General features: G+C 41.0%; 1 pseudogene; it reads left to right on the top strand.

The window, feature by feature from the left end:
• The first annotated feature begins 567 nt into the window (after nt 1–567).
• Nucleotides 568–8279, top strand: LOC118498205 (annotated as a pseudogene).
• The last annotated feature ends 485 nt before the right edge of the window (nt 8280–8764 follow it).

Below are 8764 nucleotides of genomic sequence, written 5' to 3'. Positions count from 1 at the left end.
AAACCTTCCTGAGTGAAGATTGCTTAAAAGATCTACAGTTAGGTAGACTGAAGTAGGAGATTTGGCAAAATTTAAACCAGTTCTACAACAAATGGGGTGGATAAATTAGAGGCCTAACTAAGACAAAGTCGAATAGTACACTCAGTGGTGCATATGGCAGGATGTCGATATTTTGGTAGTAAACATTTATCCTGGGTGGCTGGTTAGCATCGGCATTCAGCATAGGTGAGTTTACAGTGGAATGTAATCGCCATAAAAATGGTCTTGAGCCATCTCATAATAGTTTCTCTAGAGACAACAGATTGTCAAACAGGGGTCAGTAAAGATGCCACGTGGGTTAGATATCAGATCTCATTTCCCTCAGAATTCACTCTCCCAAGTTTTCTCTGTACACTACCTGCCATGAATTCACTATTAGTCACCTTAGGGAATGATAATGTTACTGTTGTTTATTTTGTCATTCTTCTAATGCTCCAGAAACTAGCAAAAGTCTTTGATATATTTGTATTTGCTAGACTATCATCCCAGGGGTTCTCCACTGGGCTTCCATGCCTCCCCCACCCCGGTATGAGGCCAGTTGCACAGAAGTGCATGCAATTGTGCCGGGCCGGCGGGGTGAGCGTGGAGGTCACCGACAGGCTACAAGCAAGCTGCTCTGAGAAAACAGCCCAAAACGTCAGTCAGCTGCTACAGCTCGTAGCAGGGCGGAGTTTCTGTGGCTAGTTTTTAAAAACAATAGCAAAAGACGTCTTTGGGTCTTCTCCTTGAGGAAAAAAAATGTAAGAATGATTGGATGCCATTAAATTTAAACTATAAGACGGGGGGGGAATAAATGCAAATAGTAATAAATGGAAGTAGATCATAAACTTCTGAGTCAAAACTGGGGCAAAAAAAATGTAATCACTGTAATATAAACCTTTAATTTTGAATTTGCCATCAGAGTTTTAAAATTCACGGCTTGCTTTTGCATAATTTATAAATGCCAATTTCATGGTGATTATCAATTGTCCATTTAAAATAAAAGAATCAATTTGTACTTTGCCATTTTGTTCATGAAATGAATCCCTCTTATGAAAGGGTCACACAACACATATTAATATTCCAATTGAAGCAAGTTCAATCCACCAACCAAACTATTTCATTGTCAAGGATAATAATGTTGCTCTGAGCTGTGTCCCTCATGGTGGAACCCTGGGAAACGGCCACCTTTACACCCACAGTGCTCCTTACCCATCACTCAGATGTGTCCTATTGCACAGTAAGGAGTGACATTTGCATTGTTGGTCAGGAAGGATTGTAAAGCCATCCACAGCTCCAAATGAAAAGTGACTAAAATCCTTGGACATCATAAGATGAGAGCTGGCATTGTAGCCCATCTCAGTGGAATATAATACAGTTCTGAAGTATTCATCAGTTGATTATTTCCCTGATAAAGAAAATAATACCTGAGTAACAATAAATTACTTCTAGATCGGTGCAGAAAAAAAATAAGCATTCGTGTTACCTTTAGAATGGTTCAAATTGTGCTCTTGAATCTTTATGTCTAAATGAAGACCCTTTCCTCTCATATTCGTTGGCCATGCTTTCCTTGGTTAATCACTTCACACAGTTACCACGATGATGACGACAGAAGGCAAAGGAAGCGGTCTGTAGGTCACCGAGATCCCTCTGTTTCAAGGGCAGGCTTCCTGGAGCCTGCAGAGAAGCAGAGCAGTCTGGAAGTCATGAAGGCAAGTGTGAGTATGCCAGATGTGGCCTTGACGCCAGCTTCAATACCAAATAGCGGCATATCTGTTTTCATCTCTGAGCCTTGATTTTCTCACCGCTGAAGTGGGGATTATAACAGCGCCAGCCACATTAGCCTGGTCTAAACAAAACATGTAATGCATGTAACCCAATTACCAGATGGCTAAGTTCATAGTAAGACCTCAATAAATATTACATTTTATTTCGTTCTTAGTATTTTTATTATTACAAAAGTGGCCCAGGTCAGGTAGTCTCTACCATGGAATATTTTGTCATTATTGAGCTGACATATTTCAATCATTTTTTAGAAAAAAAAAATTCATAGCTAGATGAGAAAATAGTGGGTCTGCAAATAATTTTGTGAATTGGAAGTCAAAAAAAGAGCATGCATTTGAAAAACGCACATGATATTCAGGCAAGCTCCCGAGTGGGACCTGGGGTTTGGAGGTGCTAGACCCTTTCACTAAACTGCTAAGGAAATAACCTTGTACAAGTCATTTTGGGGTTTCAGCTTCCTACGTGTCCTCACCAGTAAACAGATTACATGGGCGTGGCCAGCTCTAACGCCATGTGATTGGGCTGCACAGGACTGTGAAGCTAGAAAACTCTGCCTTTCATTTGGTACATGGAGGGCTTTGCCCATGTGGCTGTGTTGTGTGGCTTAGAGGGCAGCCTGGATGCGGTTCCTATAATGAGGATTCTTGTGCAAGTGATTTCTTATCAGAATATTTCTAGGAGAGCTCTGGCTTGGGTGGCTCAGCGAGGTGAGCATCGCCCTGCAAAGCCAAAGGTCACCAGTTCGATTTCCAGTCAGAGCACATGCCTGGGTTGCAGGCCTGGTCCCCAGGAGAGGCAACCAGTCGATATTTCTTTCACATCAATGTTTCTCTCCCTTTCCGTCTCCCTACCTCCCCTCTCTCTAAAATAAATAAATAAAATCTTTGTTTTTAAAAAAGAATGTTTCAAGGAGACATATGGAAGAGAGGAGTAAGGAAAGCAGGATAATGAAAGGGGAGAACCTAGTAGTAATGTGGATGAGATGAGACCCTGCCACAGTCTGACCTTGTGGAGGCTCAGAAACATAGCCTGCGCCACAGGCACATCCCGCCCTTGGGGCAAGGGAGGAAGGTTTTTGTATCACTGCAACCGTCACCTAGATGTCGAAGATTGGAGGCGAGTTGGCTCTGATAACCCAAAATCAAAGCAGCAGCAGCACCTGCAACAACCAGTAGAAGAAACTCCTAGAGATCCAGAAGAGTCCTAACAGTACATTATGTTTTGATGTACTGAACATTTAAAGCAGTTGAACTTAAGAACTAGCTTTCCATAAATCGGTCTCTCTATGATAGGATATTACTGTACACAACTCTAAGTTCTGTCACTTCACGTTTTAATGGACAAATGCTAGGAACCTTTGAAAATTATCTGCTTGATCTTTGCTAACTTATGATCATGAAGTTCACTTTCCCCTCGATTTTCTGTGGGCCAGCAGCCCTATGCCTCCTGCCGAACACAAGACAATCTGGGGGATGGTGTTAGGATGTGCTCTTGTCTTATAAAAATATATACATTAAAACAAAAATAAGGTGTAAAGAGCCTGAAGTACCTTAACTGTTGAGTGCTTCCCTCTTTTCTTCCTGAAGTGCAATTATATATAAATTCTGAAACATTGTTTCCTTTTTCTATAACAACAGTCAGTTTTACCAGTTATATATATTATGCTAAGTACCTTTCAGAAGAAAATGGGAAACCCAGAGAACAACTTCAAGTTTTTCTTTCAAAGTAACAAAAGTGGAGAAATAGATATCTATCTTTGAAAGAAAAAAAAAGAAGTCTTTTTGATTCTAAGATTACCATTCATTTTACCGTAACACATTATCTAGTAAGAGATTATGTGGTGTTACAGTGGCTACTCACTTCCAAGGTTGCCTGTCTAACCACCATGGCCCCGTGTAAACCCTGGGAGAATATGAATCATTTTCCTTTTAAGCTTCTAGAATAGAACTTCCCTGGTTTTCATTTCCTTTGAGTTAAATCACATTATTTTTGGATGCTCTTACATTGTTTCCACCAGAATGCCTTGCTCTCAGTGCTGATTTTTATTTCCATCATTCTGGCAAGAAAGGATACATCACAAAAGTTAAGTTTTACATGTAAAATGACTTATTGAAAGAAAGTATTTCTAACAAGAAGAGGAAATTGGCTTCAAACTTATATCGTCTTTTACATTGAATATTTCCTATTAATGAAACAGGAAATTTCTAGAGAAATTAAATTCTATCAAAATACACATGAGTTAGTCCTGATTTGGTTGTGGGATAGACAATTTATTTAATTGATGTATTCTTAGACTTGTATGTTTTTCTTTTGGGGAGGGGATATGAACTTACATAACGGATGTTACAATTACTCAGTTTTGAAGTATTTAAAACTCTAACAGCTTTAGAATGTTAGCAATAGATTGCATTTTTTTATTATATTTACTTTGATGATTAGGGTTTGTTTTCTGGCTGAGACATTAGTGCTGAGTTGAATATTTGCCCCATAGAGTTAATTCTTCCCTATTACATTTTCATAACATCCTCTCATATTAAAATAATGCCACTTTGTAGAGTAGAATGTGCTAACGGCACGGTATGAATTGTGACAATGTTCCTGTATTGATACTCCACCTTGTTCTGGGCACATTTATTCACTATTCAAATGTAACATATATCTCAATCCAAAAGCAAGTTTATTTGTCTTAACTTTCCATCTTTAAATGAGAAAGGGGCAAAAAAGAGGTATTTTTCCCCAGCAGAGCACACTCCAGAAACAAATATGCTACATCTGTTTCAGCTGGCATAGATGGGGCCTGCAGGGTAACGTATTACTTTAGATTTCAAAACTGACAGTTTTCGGACTAGAAGTTCTCCATGTTGCAAAACAACAGACATCCATGTATAGAGATTTTATTTTCCAGCGGAGTTCATTTAGGATTTTTTTCCTTGATGGATTGAGCTTGCAAGTTTATGAACTCTACTGAAGCAATTATCTCCCCAATTCCGAAAGGCTCTTGAAATTCCGCACATCGATACCATACAACCAGCAAGATCTCCCCTCACAGACCATCACAGAAGGCATTTTTGTGGTTTATTTGGAAGTCACTTTCATGCTAAATCCCATTTTTCAGTACTTTGCAACTTTTCCAAAAGCTTTCATTAGCCTTGATGTGGAGTTAAGATCAATGTATCCATTTTTCAAGAGATTCATGCATGAGAGCAAGTGTTCCTGGGCTTTGGTGTTTGGATGATATCAAATCAGGCCACGATAAAATACAGTCGGAGCCCAGCATTTTAAATGGAAGAACCATATGAGAGCATCGAATGCTGATATTTAGATGCTGAAGCATACACAGGGAATATTTTACATTCACAAAGGATTTTCTTTCTAACCTTCCTTCCCCTGCATTATCCATTCCCCAAACAGAAACATGCACACATCCTTTTGAAGTATGTGAAGGTGAAATCATAGCAGGCATGCCCCTCAGTCTATGCCTGTGGGCATGATTTTAAACAGAAACCTGAGAAGGTTTATTTCTGTTAAAATGCACAGACAGGAACATGGGTTGTTTTTTTTTTAATTTTCACACAAGAACTCAATAAAAGCAGGGTCGATACCTGTTTATATGCATCTACAGACATATACAGGAGCTTAATAATATAAAGACATAATGTATTTATGCTACTGGCAGAGACAGGCAATTAAACAATGTGCAGTTGGGTGTGTAACACTGCGGTCCAGTCAACAGATGTGAGAGTATTTCCGGGTGAAGTTGTCAACTTGTGCTATAATACAATAATAGGCTTATACTAAGTAAATACATTGTATATTAAAGAAATTAAAGAGAAGTGTGCTTTCTTTGTTCTATCTCAAAGGAGGTTTTTTGGTTGTTGTTGTTTTTTTGTATTGCTTTCATTGTAGGAGATGAAGCAATAATGATCTAATTGCCAGAAAACATGCAAACAGCATGAGGCTTGGGGAGTTCTTAAAAGCCATACTAGAGATTTTCCGTAATACCTTTATTTTCAGAGTGTCTTTCCCTAAGGGGACAGAATACTTCTACTGCCTTTATCGCCTTAATCCTCACGTGATCATTGTTAGGGAGTCAGGCCGCCTAGGAATTCCGTCGATTCCACCGGTGAAACCGGCAGACAATGGCTGCTGGAGGGACTTGATGGAAATTACGGAGCACGTCGGGCACACAGCTGGTGAAAGGATCCAGGTCTGCTGTTTGCCAGAGCTTTCCTTCACCCGACAGAACATACTGCCTAAAGCTGAGAATCCCACAGTGTCCTTGATTACGTAGTTTCGAATTATAGTTCACTTTAGAGATTCCTATTAAAATCGGATGTGGCAGCAGGCCTGGAAATCATTTAGGAGACCCCAGGTTTCAAGCAAGTAGGAGATTTAAGGAGCAGAGCTGGAGGGACGGAATACTTGCAACGTAGGTGGGGATGGAATGTCTGAACCACCGTCTACTGGCGATTTCAACGTGAAGGGCATCGCGATAGGTGCTTTGCTGGTTGATCAAAAAGATGCGGAAGGTATTCCCTGGGCATTTATTTATTTATTTAGTTACTTACTTTAACAAGTGGCTTTTGGTGAAAGCTTCATTTCTACTTTTAAGTTTCTGGAGAAGACAGATTAATAATAGAAAGATATATAGATAGCTATTGCAGAAGCCCAAGGGCAGCTTGAAATGAACTCCCTCATTAAGTGGAGGGAAGGGCTTCTCTCCTGGGAAAGATTCAGGAGGCTCCCTGTTGTCTCACTAGGATTTTTTTAAGACATAGTTTAGCAGGGGTAGACTTTTCCCTCATGAATTATTGATACTCTAAAGCAGTTTTAATTGTTTTTCCTTTCAGCGCTATACACAGAAACCCAGTAATGATTCTCACTGCGATATTAGCATATATTTTAAGCATGCCATTATACCAATGGGAAAGCACCTAATTTTCCTGAAACAATATGCTTCTTTAACTTTGAGGAATATGATTTAAATGAGTAATAAAGATGAGAAACAATCTAACTCTTGAAACTGCTTTCTGTGCTGAAATATTCTCTGGAAAATAAGAAAAGAGTACATTTATGTGAGATTTAATTTAACTATTGGAAAGCATAATTAAACATTGAAATATGAGATATGGAGATGAGATAAATTTCACTACAATATGGGATCTTTCCTTGGTCACAGATATAAAAACATTAAGGAAAGAAATCTTAAAATATATAAAGGTTTTAAACACTGGGAGTAATATTTATTAATTTAATACTGTTTTCTTAATAGGCACAGAGCTTAAAAAGACTTCAATATAAACTTTTGACCTTAAGAGCTCTTTAAATTATTAAAAATTATTAAAGACCACAAAGTAACATTATATGGATTCTACCTATTGATATTTACTATATTAGAAATTAAAACGTAGGCTCTGCCCCACATCCGGAGGGGCAGCTTTGTAGTGAGTCGACAGCACTGTGGGAGGGAGTCTTAGGCCAAGGGCAAGATTCTCCCTTCCTCCATCCCTGCTTCATCCAGCCACTCAGGAGCCGTGGAGGTGGCAGAACCCAGCAGCCCCGTGGAGGAAGAAGAGGAGAAGGAGCACACAGCACAACTGAGGCCTCACGCGTGCTCCAGCCCTAAGTGGGCTGAGGGCCAGGCATTGGGGGCCCAGGCCAATGTGGGCAAATGCAGTAAGGGAAAGAAGAGGTGCCAGGGCTGATGATGGGACCATCAACCCCCTGGGACCTGGCCCCAATCCTTGGCAGGGCCCCTACTAGCCCTTGAAGGCCAGATGTGGATGTCAAGGGTCAACTGTCCACAGAAGGTGATCATCTGCCTGGACCTGTGAGAGGAAATGTCACTGCCAAAATTGGAGTCGTTCAACGGCTCCAAAACTAACGCTCTCAGTGTCTCCCAGAAGATGACCGAGATGCCGGGTCATGTGAACAAAACACAAGAGTGACAAAAGCCATCAGTTTGCTCTGGTGGTGGTGAACAATGATACCACTTGGTCGTCTAGCCTGACCTCCTCCTATTCCCATGAGCTCTGCGGCTGCTTCTAGGACCTGGAGATGGCCTCCTCAGCCACCTTCTATTTGGAAGGTGTCTTCAGCCTCATCCAACAGCAGACTAAGCTGCCAGTTACGAAGAACGTGCAGATGATCCCACCCCCATATATGGCCCATAGCATCCTTGTCTACAGCCAAGCACGAGGCCAGCCCCAGTTCTCCTGACCGAGCCCGTGAAGAAAACATTCCAAGGCCTATATTTCTTCTTCGATGTTTACATCCACAACAGCGACGACGAGAAGGAGAAGAGCTGAACAGACATGTTTGTTTTCATGGGCAACCTGGATATCAGGGACAGCAGCCTGAAGAATGAGGTGGTCCTGGCCCCGCCAGCCCTCGAGCTGCACAACTGTATAGCCCAGCTGCGGACTGACCCACTGCAGCGGCCCTGCCTGAGCCGAGCATCCTGGAGCCCATGGTAGGAGGAGGATGGGGCTGCTGAGGGTGAGGCCGCTGTCGGAACTATCCCCGTGTATTCAGCCTCGTGCAAGGAAGCCTTTGGCCTAGGGTGCTAGTTCTTACATCCCTTCGTGGGACCCATGGGGGACTTCAAGGAGGCACTCAGGGTACTTGGGAGCCCTGGAAGGAAACGCAGGATTCCAGGAAGCACCCCAGGGGCTGTGGGCACCCATTCTCCGTGTTCCCCAGCTCGCATCTCACTCCCCGGGTTGTCAGTTGTAATTTGTTTTTCCTTGTGTGATTTTTGTCATCAATAAAAATCTGAGAAGTCTCTAAAAAGAAAAAAACAGAAAATTTTGAAGTGTTTATTAATTAAAATAAAAATAACATGTTAACATAAATAATACGTTTTTATGAAAAGTGAGCTATTTTCTAAGTAAATCTATTATTGAGAAGAGTGGCATTGTTTTACATTTTTATAAATAGCCTATTGGCTGGCTTAACTGTC

This window comes from Phyllostomus discolor, chromosome 2 (assembly GCF_004126475.2).
Source record: "Phyllostomus discolor isolate MPI-MPIP mPhyDis1 chromosome 2, mPhyDis1.pri.v3, whole genome shotgun sequence".
NCBI lineage: Eukaryota > Metazoa > Chordata > Mammalia > Chiroptera > Phyllostomidae > Phyllostomus > Phyllostomus discolor.
This window is presented reverse-complemented; position numbering and strand designations above follow the sequence as displayed.